General features: G+C 45.8%; 2 non-coding genes across 2 annotated transcripts; both read left to right on the top strand.

Moving 5' to 3' along the window:
• The first annotated feature begins 4,219 nt into the window (after nucleotides 1-4,219).
• trnas-gcu (transfer RNA serine (anticodon GCU)) lies at nucleotides 4,220-4,293 on the top strand. The gene has a single exon. It is a non-coding gene; the product is annotated as a tRNA-Ser (tRNA).
• Nucleotides 4,294-5,654: 1,361 nt separating this feature from the next.
• trnae-cuc (transfer RNA glutamic acid (anticodon CUC)) lies at nucleotides 5,655-5,726 on the top strand. The gene has a single exon. It is a non-coding gene; the product is annotated as a tRNA-Glu (tRNA).
• Nucleotides 5,727-12,964: the final 7,238 nt, after the last annotated feature.

Raw genomic sequence — 12,964 nt, 5'->3', positions numbered from 1 at the left:
CTGTAACTTCAGGTAAGAAGCAGCCATTTATTAAGTAATTTTTTCTGAGTCTCTGTTTTACATTTTGGTCTATTTTAATAATATTAATTCACTGAAATGTGGTTGGGTGGATTCTGATTTGTGATTTTTTTGGAATGACTCATGTGATTCAGATGAAAAGGGGATGCAGAATTCCGCTGTTTCTTGACAAATGTTTTAGCGGAGGGATCCAGTCCCCTTTTGTTGTGATTTGCTGTTGATATGCAGCTGTGTGACTGGCTAACTTTAAATACATGAAATCTTTTAAACAGTTGGGCATTACAAAAATGTTTATTTTCGATGACATCTAATCGCTGCAGATTTTATCATGTTTGAAGTATGACACAAGCTGAAAAATGTGCTAAAATTTCGATATGTATTTGCTTAATATGAATTTATATATTTAATATGATCCAACTACACTAAATTCAGTTTCAATTCCTCCATTAAAATCGTCAGTTTAACCTTTAATTTATTACGTAATGATGAGCTGTTTTGCTGCATTTTATATTGAGATTATTTTGCAATGTTGCACTTGATTCTGTTTGTCTGTTTGCAGAATTGAGCTGTTTCTCTCTGAAAGGGGTTTACTCCCCTGAGTGATGCGATTTATGTTTTTGCTGCTGAGGAGATTGTTTCTGGGTGACTCTGAAATGTTAAAAATTGTGAAACGCTATGGCGTTTCGGCATTGTTTAAACTCAGTGGCACTGAGCAGTTACATCTTTTGGATACCATCCCTCTATTGATTTGAAACTTTTGGAAACATGGTTGTAGGCAGAGAACAGGCAGATTTCAGAAATTAAACTATATATTTTTAATGTATTTCTTTATTTTTGTAGTAACTGCTGATTCAACTAATTCATGGCTTATGACCCTCATTCTGAACAATTTATTACTGCGATCGCAGAATTAATAACTTGTTTGAAAATTGTAGAGCAAATTCATGACAATGCATAATATTATGTGGCTGCAATATACTTTAAATATGCCTTCATGGTAATTCAATTCTTTCACAATTCTGCAGCGCTCTGCATACGATCAACACCACTAGAATTTTTTTTTGGATTATGCTTCAAATTATTTCAGTAAGAATATACAGAGTCTACAGCAGTGTTAAGTTTTACAAGTGGATTGGAAATAATTGTTGTATCCCCGAAAACAGATGACTTGAAGTTTTCATTTACCAAAGTAGCAGTTTAACACTCATGTTTGGCAACATACGTATGCAATTAATACATTTTTGGTATTTTTATTCCTTCACTGTCCTTGCTATTTGGATAGCGACATAATTGCCACTCCTGCAAGTGATAGAATAATGAATGGTCTGAGATATTTCCATATGATATTCCCTCAATTTGTAACTCTGCAGTATGTGAAATCCTCTTCCAGAGTGGAAGTATAGCTTGCCACCCCATTGGACTGCTGACACCAACAGTGCCAAACAGAAAAAAGCAACATACATCAATATCTACAATAAAATCTCATAAAACAGCACAGGTGAGACTGATCAGAGTTAGAATAGCACAGGAAAGCTGTGGGCGGGGCCTAACATAGGCAGTGTGGTCACAGGTAGAATTTATCTGCAAAGAGCTGAACTCAATAACAATGTCACTTTGGAAATTCTATAACTTTGCCTCTCTGTAAGAGCGGAGCCGAATGTTCATTCCTTACTGCGGACCAGCGAGCTCGCACCAGGAGTGTCAGCGTTAGTAAATGATTCAATACAAAGCGAAATCTTGTGATGTGAATGGAAAGCTGGACCGAATAGCCGAGCAGCCAGATTGGAGAACTTTGAATGAAACTACAAAGTAACAGAAAAAGCATTAAATATTTACGTTGAAGACTGGGAAATGGAAATGGGCATAGTTGTCATAAATCAGTAAATAATCAGTCAGGAACAAGTAGGCAGAGAAAGGCGTGGAAAACCACTTAACAAATCTCAGATCGATTGGTCAATCTTATATCAATTAGGTTGATTGGCCATGCTGAATTAACCCAAGTGTAAGGGGGATTATCAAGGTAAATATGTGGGGTTACGGGAACAATCCTTGTTTGGATTGTGGTCGGCGCAGACTCGATGGGCTGAATGGCCTCCTTCTGCACTGGAGGGATTCCATGATTTCATGATTCTACAGCCATAAGTTACGATCATCAATTAATACAGTTGTGCAACTGGACCACACCAGTTGCTATTTTTGAGTGGTTTCTTTTGCTGCAATGTGAAGAAATTCCGTCACTCGGTGGAAACTGAATTTGCCGCGCTTGTTTGCTGGGGACTAACTGGAACTGCCAGCGTGGGATTTTTGTACCGCATTCGATATATCTCTGCAGCAGTGTGGGCTCCATGGCATAGAAATACACGGCGCTGTCGGAAATCAGTGTGTTAATGAACGTTAGCTCGCTCGCATTGTTCGTTTTTTATTCAAATTTAGATGAAACCCGATCATTGAGGTCGGTGTTCCTTTGCACATGCTCTCCAATAAACTGAAACATGTCCACTGGCGTTTTCCAGGCAATCTGACTGTAACAGTATACATAAAGATTAGAATAAACTTCAATTCGTAAACTTCAGAGCAGTGAGTTTTGACAACATTTCGGCCCCGTTTAGCGCCTGGGACCTGCGCTAATATGAATAGAATGTGATTATCCCTTCAATACACAAAGTCCGCTCAGGATAAAAGCGACTTGATGGTTAAACAGTACAGTCTGATTTAACTTTATAACCTGATTATTGGAAGTACATTTAAGCTAAAAAAAAACCTTTTTCATGCGGCAGACATGAAACATTAGAATCAGTACATGACATTTGTGCCATTTTTTCTCTTTTACCATGTCTGGGTGGCCGGGGCGGGTGGGGGGGGGGCGTTAGGAGGGGTGTGGGGGCGGTAGCGGGGAGGGTGGTTGCACTGTGGCACAGTAGTTAACACTGCCATCTCACAGTGCTAAAGATCGATTCCCGGTTTGGGTCTCTGTCTATTTGACGTTTGCACTTTCTCCCCGTGTTTGCATGAGTTTCCTTTGGATCCTCCGGTTTCTTCTCACAGCCTGAAAGACGTGCTGGTTCGGTGCATTGACCCGAACAGGTGCCGGAGTTTGGCGACCAGAGAATTTGACAGTGTCTTCGTTACAGTGTTAATGTAAGCCTTACATGTGACTAATAAATAAACTTTATATTAACTGGATATTTTGTGGAATATCATTTCACACTTGGGAAGTGCAACTGCAGTTAGGCTGAGAGATAATGTTTTCTTTCAATATTTAATAACAAACGAAAATGAGGTAACGTTTCCTCACACTGAGAGATGAGTTAGTTCGTTTCCTATTTCAGACAGGAAACCTTCCATGTGTTAGGTGAATGTATAAAACACCACACTTCAGAAACTCTGAAGGCCAATCAAACTGCACGGTTCGACACCCCAGTCTGTTGCAGAGTTGTAGAACATCATTTCTGTTTGTAATAATTATCACATTCACCCAACACACGAAAGATTCCCGATTCGAAAGCGGGACACAAGATTCAACCCCGTTCAAAACTCGCAATACACCGAACACAAGCTCAGAAAAACATTATGGATTATGTCCCGCGCACTGAACCTTCGAGTATCATTTAAACAGTATCTGAGTGAGTCACAAACAATATTCAAACCAACTTTCCAAAACGTTTCAGTAGTAGATTCCTCCATTTGATTGAAAAGCTGAGTGTTGTGAATCTGGAAATGAACACCATGGGGTTTATGTTACCCAGTGACTATTAGTCCGTCAGGTTTCCAATTCCATTTGAGTTGTATATTGAAGCGAGTCTCATTTCAAAATGAGGAGAAAACAAAGAAAATATTAAATCTTGGAACAAATCCTGAGGGAAATGGGTCACAATATTTGGATGCAGGTGCAGCTGTGAATGGTGTTATTGATGATTGAGTGGGAACTATTGGATCGCTGGGCTTCTGGTGGTCAGTTCCCTTCCCTCCCGTTGAATTCCTCCCTGTGATAAGAGACATGGATTCATTTTACCGACACGTTCATAGGAAACAGAGAATAACCAACACACAACAGAAATGCAGCGGGATCAACGTAACCAAAGATACTTGGATAGAATTCAAAACGGTGCGGTCATGCTGCAGTTCTGGAACAGGTTTTGCAGAAAGAGAATTGTGGTTATTGACACCCTAGCTTAGAATATCGTGGGTAGTTGCTGTCTGAGTCTCTGTGGCGCAATCGGTCAGCGCGTTCGGCTGCTAACCGCAAGGTTGGTGGTTCGAGACCACCCAGGGACGGTGATTTTACTGTCTTCTCACCATCTGCATTCATAGGCAAACAGTTGTGTGTTGGCAATGGGTCCGTGTGGTCAATGAAAAATAGCTCAAGTATTTCTGGCTGTACTGTTACCTGTTGTCACCAACATTATTGAATGACTATTGACTTCAGACATATTACATATAATATTATATACATGCTTCCATTATACCATTAAGCTTAAAAATTAGAATGGAAACATTAATTTGTGGCTGAGCATTTGTTCCAATTCCATCTCCCTGCTTCCATTCATTCCTGAATAGATCATAAATCTATCCAACCCGAACTGAAATGTGTTAATGATGGAGCATCTACAACCCTCTGGCACAGAGAATTCCCCAAATTCACGATCCTTTGAGTGAAGAAATGTCTGCTCATCGCAGTCTTAAATCATCAGCGCCTTATCCTGAGATTGTACCCACGTGCTTTAGATTCCCGGACCAGGGAAAATAATGTCTCCGCATCCACCCTATCAAACTCATAGAACGATAGAATCCCTGCAGTTTTTCAATGCTATCTATTCTTTCTCGTTAAAGCTGTTGAGATTTTCCAGCTTTTTCTGTTCTTGATTCAGATTCCAACATCCTCAGATTTTGCTTTTATTTTGTCTAAAATGGGGAGATCCAAACTGAACACACTATTCCAAATGTGGTCTCAACAAAACCCTGAATAACTGTAGCAAGACTTCAAACACTTCAAAACTTAACTCCGTGCTCATGGCTGGAAGGAGAGTGTGACAGTCGATAATTGGCACTGTGTACGTTCCTGCAATCAGGAACTGGATCAGGAAGATGAGATATCTGTGTCTCCTTATACTGTTATCTCTAAACTCCATCTCCTCTCAATGCCGTGTGTCATCCATTCGCTTTCCTTGCTTTCCAGGTGAAGATCGGGTTCACCAACTCTCTGTGTCTGTATCAAGCAGCTAACTGACCCTGGGAAATGGACAACCAGAGGGAGCTGGGTGAGAGGCAGCGACAGAAACAGGAAGAGAAGCGACAGGATAATGTTTCATAAATGAGTTCTGCCAGTTGCTCTCCGTGGTGAATGTCTGCCGTGTGTTACCTTGCAAGTTTCACAGAAGCCACAGTGATGAGTTTGGTGGGTGTTGGAAATTGAAAGTGCCACATCACCAACTTGCGGGACTATTTCACCTCACGGTCGATTTCATGTTGCAGCTCACAGGTTTCGCTGTTTTCATTGGCTGAACAGTCCCTTGGGTTCGATCTAAACATGACAATTTAAAGGAGAAACTTGTTTTTGGTGAATAAAAAGTCTGAAATAAAAATAAAAGGCAGAAGGCTCATAGATAAATCAATGTTTTAAAGAGCTTGGGCCAGCTTCCCTGGTGGTCTCGTGGTTAGGATTCGGCGCTCTCACCGCCGCGGCCCGGGTTCGATTCCCGGTCAGGGAAAGTGGGTTTATTGTTGCGTAAAAATCCTGCGTTCCTTCCAGGTTTGTACCAGTTCTGCGGGAATCAGTGGTAGGTAGATTTCCTCTTTTGTGTCTGAATTGGAACTTTCACATGCCAAGAACAAAAAAAGAGAGAGAAATAGGATACAAAGCGCTGACGATATAGATGGTGATGTGGGCTAAGATCTGGCTGTTGATGGAGTAGATTTTGTTGTTTCCACTGACACAAATACCTCGCAGGTCTGGGTCCAAATCTCGGACTCAGTGACAAGAAGACCTTTAATTGTAACTCTCCGACCTCCAGTGAAGTGGAGGCAGTTTTCATTCAGAAGGCAGGAGCTTTGAGATTAACAGCGTGGGATGGAGAAACACTCAGTTTGAACGGTGACGCTGCCGGAGGAATGGAGAGCTGGAGTTCACCCAGAAAAGCAGCAAAGTTGCTTCTTCTGTACAAACCTCCTTCTGTACAAACAGTGCCCCCCAACTTGGGGCTGGAAACCACCGTCCATTAACGCTGATAAGTTAATGTTGATCAGCAGAATTACCACAAAATGGTTTATCACAGGTTGGTACTAACACTGCAGTAAAATAAAATGCAGTAGAATAGGACGGCATGGTTTCACAGTGGTTCGCAATGATGCCTCACAGCGCCAGTGGCTCAGGTTAAATTTCTCGGGTCACTCTGTGCGGAGTTTGCACGTTCTCCCCGTGTCTGCGTGGGTTTCCTCCGTGTGCTCCGGTTTCCTTTCCAAACATGTGTGAGTTCGGTTGCTTGGCCATGCTAAATTGACCCGCCTGCCAGCGGGATTATCAGGGTAAACATGTGGGTTTCCGGGAATAGGGCGTGGATGGGATTGTTGTCGGTGCGCACTCGATGGGCCGACCGACCTCCTTCTCTACAATAGGAATTCTCCGAGAATATATCATTATTCATTTTGACTGGAGGAACCAAAAGAGGCAATGCAAATACAAATTGTTGTGGGTAATTGACGGGTTTGTGGAATTGGACGGATTTTTCTCTGTACTGTTGAAACTGGCACCAATATCACTCCTGTTTTCGATCAGGAAGTAATTCCAATTCCACTTAAATCATGGGCTGCAAGAAAACAATAAATCTTCAATCCCTGACCAGGAATCGAACCGCTGCGGTGAAAGAGCCTAATCCGAGCCACGAGATCACCAAGGAAACTGACTGCAAGTGTTTTAATCTAACCTATCCATGCTAACTTGGCGCTTTGTTTCGATTTTAGCATTTTTTTGTATCCCAGGAACAAGTCTGTCTGACAAGTGCCTCTTGAATAAACACATTTACTGTGGATGCTGGAATCTAAAACAAGAACAGAAAACGCTGGAAAATCTCAACAGTTCTGAAAGCACCTGTGAAGGGAGAATAGAGCTAACGTTCAAAATCTGGATGACCCATCGTCAGAGCTGAAGACAAAGAAATCTGGGCGAGATTTATACTGTAATGGTGAGGGATATGGGTGTGGGGTGGGTGACAAAGGTGTCCCATATAAATTAAGAAGAAGGGAATTTTAATGGTGGTGATCATGGCTGAGAAGGGTGCTGCTGGCTGCCCATTAAGAGATCAGAATGTGTTAACGGCAGAACAAAGGAAATGTAAGAGACGGCCCGAGTGGGGTGGAGGGAGAGGGGGCAACAAGATGGAAAGTGAGATTTTAAATGAACAATGCAATACATGGAAATTATATATATATAAAAAGAAGATATAAAGTAATATAAATAAATAAGATGAAACGAAATAAAACAAAATAAATGGAAATTGGGTGAGGATGGAGGAAAGGAGATGCTCTGAAGTTGTTGAATTCAGTGTTAATTCTGGAACGCAGTCAGTGCCGAATCGGGACATCGGGCGATGTTCCTCCAGTTTGCATTGGAGTTCCTCCTGATATCATTGTTTATTGCCCCTTCCGTCACGTTACTGATAATCAAGAGTAGACTGATGGTAATTTGCGGCGTTGGATTTGACCTGATATTTGTAAACCCTGCAATATTGGGCAAATTGCAGCATTGGCGGTTAGATGACAGTGTTGTAGCGTCGGAACAGCTTAGCTCAGATTGCGGTAAGATCTGAATCTGAATTCTTCAGCACCATTGCCAGAATATATTTTTATGGCCATAGCATTTGCTGTTTGATTCACGACTTGTGTCTGTGTGGAGTTTGCACATTCTCCCCGTGTGTGCATGTGTTTCCTTCAGATGCTCCGGTTTCCTCCCAGTCCAATGATGTGCGGGCAAACTGGATTGGCCATGATCAATTTCCCCTTAGTGTCAGTGGGACTAGTTTGGGTAAATGCATGGGGTTATGGGGATAGGACTGGGTGGGATTGTGGTCGGTGCAGACTCGATGGGCCAGGTAGCCTCCTTCTGCACTGTAGTATTGTATGATTCTCTTTCAGCATCCTCAGAAACAGTCCATCTGGCCCTTCGAAAAATCTCTTTATGATTATTCCACCCAATATCTCAGCGTGTTCCTCCTGGACTAATAAATCTGCATCACCCCTTTCCATTCAACATATGGAAACAAAATATTCATTCAAACATCTTCCCACATCCTCTGCATCTACACACAAGCTTCGTTCTTCATTGCTGATAGATCACACATTTGCCTTAACTTTTACCATTAATATATTGGCAAAACATCTTTGGGTTTTCTTCAACTTTACTTGCTAACTTTTTTCATGCCCTCTCTCAGGTTTCCTTAGTTCCTTTTCACTTTGCCCCTGCAGTTCCTATATTCATCTAGGCTATCTGCAGTGATTCCTTCATAATGCCTATCGTACACTTTCTTTTTCTGTTTGTTCGTCCCCTGCAATTCTTGTGACATGATGTGGAGATGCCGGCGTTGGACTGGGGTAAACACAGTAAGAAGTTGACCTGGTGTTGTTAAGCTTCTTACTATTCTTGTAGACAACCAGGGAATCTAGACTTCGCAGAACCAGTCTTAAGTTTGGAGGGAACGCGTCTACTTTGTACATTTCCTCAAAGCACCAGGGACCCAGATTTGATTCGAGCCTTTGGTGACTGACTATGTGGAGCTGCACATTCTCTTCATGCATCTGTTTCCCCTGGGTGCTCCAGTTTCCTCCAATGGTCCAAATATGGGCTGGGTAGGTGGGTGGGTCATGAATCAAATAACCTCGTTCTGCACTGTAGGGATGTTATGATTCACAATCTTACTTTTTAGTGTTTCCCAGTGGTTTTCCACTGATTTATCCCCTAGCAGTGCTGTCCATCCCATGTCAGCCAAGTCCCTTCTCATTCCTGCAAAGTTTGCCTTATCTTAGTTCGAACCTTTTATTCCTGCTTTATCTCTGTCCTTTTCCATGGTCAGGCTAAATGCAACTGAATTGCGATCACTATCCCTGATATGGTCACCAACTGTCACTTCACCCACTTACCCTTCTTCGTTCCCAAGGCGAGGTCTAGAATTGCATCTTCTCTTTTTGGGTTTATCGCTAATTGGCTGAAAAGAAAATCCTGGACACACAGAATGAATTCTCTCTCAGTGCCCCTTATATTGTTTGAATCCCTGTTGATAACGCAGCCCAAAGATGCGCTGGTTAGGTTGATTGGCCATGTGAAATTGTCCCTTCGTGTCGGGCGGTTCCCATGTATAGAGGAGCTGTCTGTTATGCTTTGCGAGGCTCAGCCACATTTTACACAGTGCCTGCCAAACCTTCCCCAACATCCACCAGACGTTTGGGGCAAATGCCCCCCACCCGCACTGATTATCCCACAAACTTGTGCCCACAACCCTTACTTCTATGTGGGCCAGGATGGCAGCGTGCATTCGGAGAACATGTAGGAGTCAGGCTTGAGTGGCACCAGGGGCAGGATCCCAGAGCGCACAACAGTGAGTCGCCATCATCCTCCAGCCATCAAGCCAGACTCACGACCATTGCCAGCCCAGGCCTATTAACAAGTTTGGATGTTTCTGGGAGACAGAGTGGTGGGATGACAGAGCACCAGCTACGTGAAGCGGGGTACGTTTAAGGCATCCATCATTGACCTTCCCTGCCGAACATCTGTTATCGCTGCCTGCCCCGTTTCCTCTGGCTCCTCATGTGACAGGACGTCCACCTCGCCCCATCGCCGCCCCCCCTCCTCCTTCTCCTTCTCCAGCTTGTCTCCCCGCTGCTGGGCGATGAGGGCGGCACGGTGGCACAGTGGTTCGCACTGCTGCCACACCCAGGTTTGATTCCCGACTTGCATCACTGTCTGTGTGGAGTTCTCCCCGTGTATGCTTGGGTTTCCTCCGAGTGCTACAGCTTCCTCCCACAGTCCAAAGTTGTGTAGGTTAGATGCATTGGACATACAACATTCTCCCTCAGTGTACCCGAACAGGCGCCTGATGGGGCAACTTGGGCATTTTCATAATACTTTCATTGCAGTGTTAATGTCAGTCTACTTGTGACTAATAAAAACGCTTTTAAAAACTTTATGTTGTGCAGAACGCAGCAAACTATGCTTATGCGTGAAGCACACAAAGGGTTGGAGCAGCGGAACCGCATTTTAAGCAGGCCGATGCAGCACTCTACTGTGGACCGAGAGGCTGCATGGGCCTCATGGTAGCGGGTCTACAACTCGGTCTCGGGCCTCCGTACAGACATCATCACCCATGACTTTAGCGGGTAACCCTGGTCACCCAGTAGCCATCCCGGCAGCATGGGCTGGTTTTGAAAGAGGTCACAGATGTCCGCTGCCTGAGGGCAAAGCTGTCATGGGCATTCCCTGGATGGCGTGCATCGACCTGCATGATCCACATGAGATGGTCACACACGATCTGCACATTCAGGGAGTGGAATCAAACTTTATGTACTATCCTTCCCGGGCATAAAGGGCATATGTGACCTTCCACACTCGTCTGCGCACGAAGGCCTGAGAGTCCCCACTAAGGTCGCCATTGGGTGCCCGAAATGACCCAGATGCAAAAACGTTCAAGGCAGCCGTAACCTTAACCTCCACAGGGAGCGGATGGCCGCCCCTCCCCTGAGGTTCCAGATGTGCGAGCACCTCACATAGATGACGCACTGTGCTCTTGGAGAGCCGCAGCCAGCAGCGACATGTCGCCTCCGAGACAGTCTCAAATAAATTCCGAGGCCTGTGCCTCCTTGCCCTCTGCACCCTCTGCCTTATGTGCACCCTTTTGGGAGACTGCTCACCCACCTCCTGGACCTCAGCGGCAGCCCCCTGCCCTCCTTCCTGAGGACATGGTATTGACTATTCCTGCAAGGGTCTCCCCACAGCCTCCACCTCCTGAGCGAACTCCTCTGCCTCCTCATCCGCCACCATAATGGCCAGCTCCAAATCTATCAGTCTAAGATCCATCTGCACAATGGGGTTTGGAAAGAGCAAAGAATGACAGATTAATGTCATTGGCTGCATAGTCCCAGCACCACCCCAATTCCTCACTTGGGCCAGTTCCCCCACTTGTGGGTGCTGTCAACAGCACACAATCCATGGTGCCATGCATGACCTGATTAGGTTGTGTGAAGTTCCTATCATGACAAATGATGGCACAGATTATGCAGGTGAGTGTGTAGCTGTGGGCACTGCCCACCCTTGAACAATTGCCATGTGTGCATCTGCAACATCAGTTGCAGGCATGGTCAGTGTCACAGGGCAGAGGCAGACTTAAGTCATCACCAGGTGGGTGCCCAGTGACAGCAGATTCCGTGCAGTCTATGTGTGAACCTCGGCACCCCGGCCTGGAGCAGCAGCTGCTGGATGTGGTTAGGCCTCAGTCAGCACATGGTGCACTCACAAGCGCCCCTCTCCCACTCCACTCCTCTCCCGGAACCCCAGCACTCAATGCAGTGCATAACCACACCCAAGGCAGACAATGCCACTGCACAGTGCCCTCAAGGGGAAGGCTGAGCAGCACTCCTTCAGGGCCCCTTCCCCACAAAGTAACAGCAGTATCCTCAGGGGGAAAGCTGAGCAGGGCTCCATCAGGGCCCGTCCCCCAGTGAGCTCTGAGAAAATGGAAGCCCCCACCCCCCACCCCCACGCCACCCCAGGTATCACTGGTCCACCAGCCAGCACCTGAAGACAGCCTGGAAGAAGCCCACCAAGCATCTCCAGGGCTAGCCTGCAACATCTCCCGCACTTCGCTCACTTCAGGTCCATAGCACTCACGAAGCTCTGCAAAACATTGCTTCAGCCTCATTAGAATCATGGGGGCGACACTCCCAAAAAAATCGAAGTGTCGCATTCACGGGAAAACTGGAATAATTCACGCTGGTTTAATCATGGGAGTTCAGGCTCGAGTCTCCCACACTCTGCAGTGCAGAGGTGAATATCATTAAATTTCAGGGGGCGGGGCCTATTCACAATGGAGGGGCTGAAACAGCAAACTGCACTGTCAACGTGCAGTTTGCTGACCAGCTCGATCGCTGGTCAGTCCGGGGCCCCCACAGTGCTGCACCCCAAACACTCCACAACCCGATCGTGGCCCCTCTTCCATGTGCGGGCCAGCCCCGAACACCCCGCCCCCCTTCCCACGTCCCATCCCGATCTCCAGTCCCCATCCCACCCAGCCCCCCATCAGTGACGATCCACCCCCACTCCCCTGCAGGCAGACCCCCGCCCCTCCCTCCCCACAGCGGGCGGCAGACTCCACCCTCCGGGAGGCAGACCCCCACCGGCAGAAACCCCAATTGGCAGAACTCCCGGCTGACCATCCCCTCCCAGCCAGTTCCGATCGCTAGGCTCCCTCCTGCCCAGACCACATCCCAATACAGAGTGGCAGTGGGATCCCCACCCCCACCAATTGCCCTTAGGCCCTACCACCAGCAGGCCGCGCCCCTAGACCGCGCCCCAAGACCCCACTCCCTTGGCACTTCTAAATACTATTTAAATGATTGCCGCGCCTCCCAGCCGATTTCCGGCATCACACAGACATTGCCAGAGATCCGTCCGAGGAGACGCAAGCGTCGTGCGAACGCTTACAGGAATCCTGTGAATCGGCCGACGCCTGACCCTCCCAGTCCGTTGCGCTATCAAAATAATCATGTTTCACGAGAGAACCTCAGCAAACAGGCCTCTCCCGTTGATCTACAATCTTTACTCTTTCATTAAATATCCAATTTTCTTTCCAAAGCATCAATTGATCCTGTCTTCATCATATTCTCAGAAAGAACAATCGAGAATCTTAGGATTGAGCATTTGAAGAACTTCTTCTTTTATCATTATTCCTTCTTTCGCCAATGACTT

The sequence above is a fragment of the Mustelus asterias genome, chromosome 30 (genome assembly GCF_964213995.1).
Source record: "Mustelus asterias chromosome 30, sMusAst1.hap1.1, whole genome shotgun sequence".
In the NCBI taxonomy this organism is placed as follows: Eukaryota; Metazoa; Chordata; class Chondrichthyes; order Carcharhiniformes; family Triakidae; genus Mustelus; species Mustelus asterias.
The sequence above is the reverse complement of the archived record's forward strand: the minus strand, read 5'-3'. Positions and strand labels throughout refer to the sequence as shown.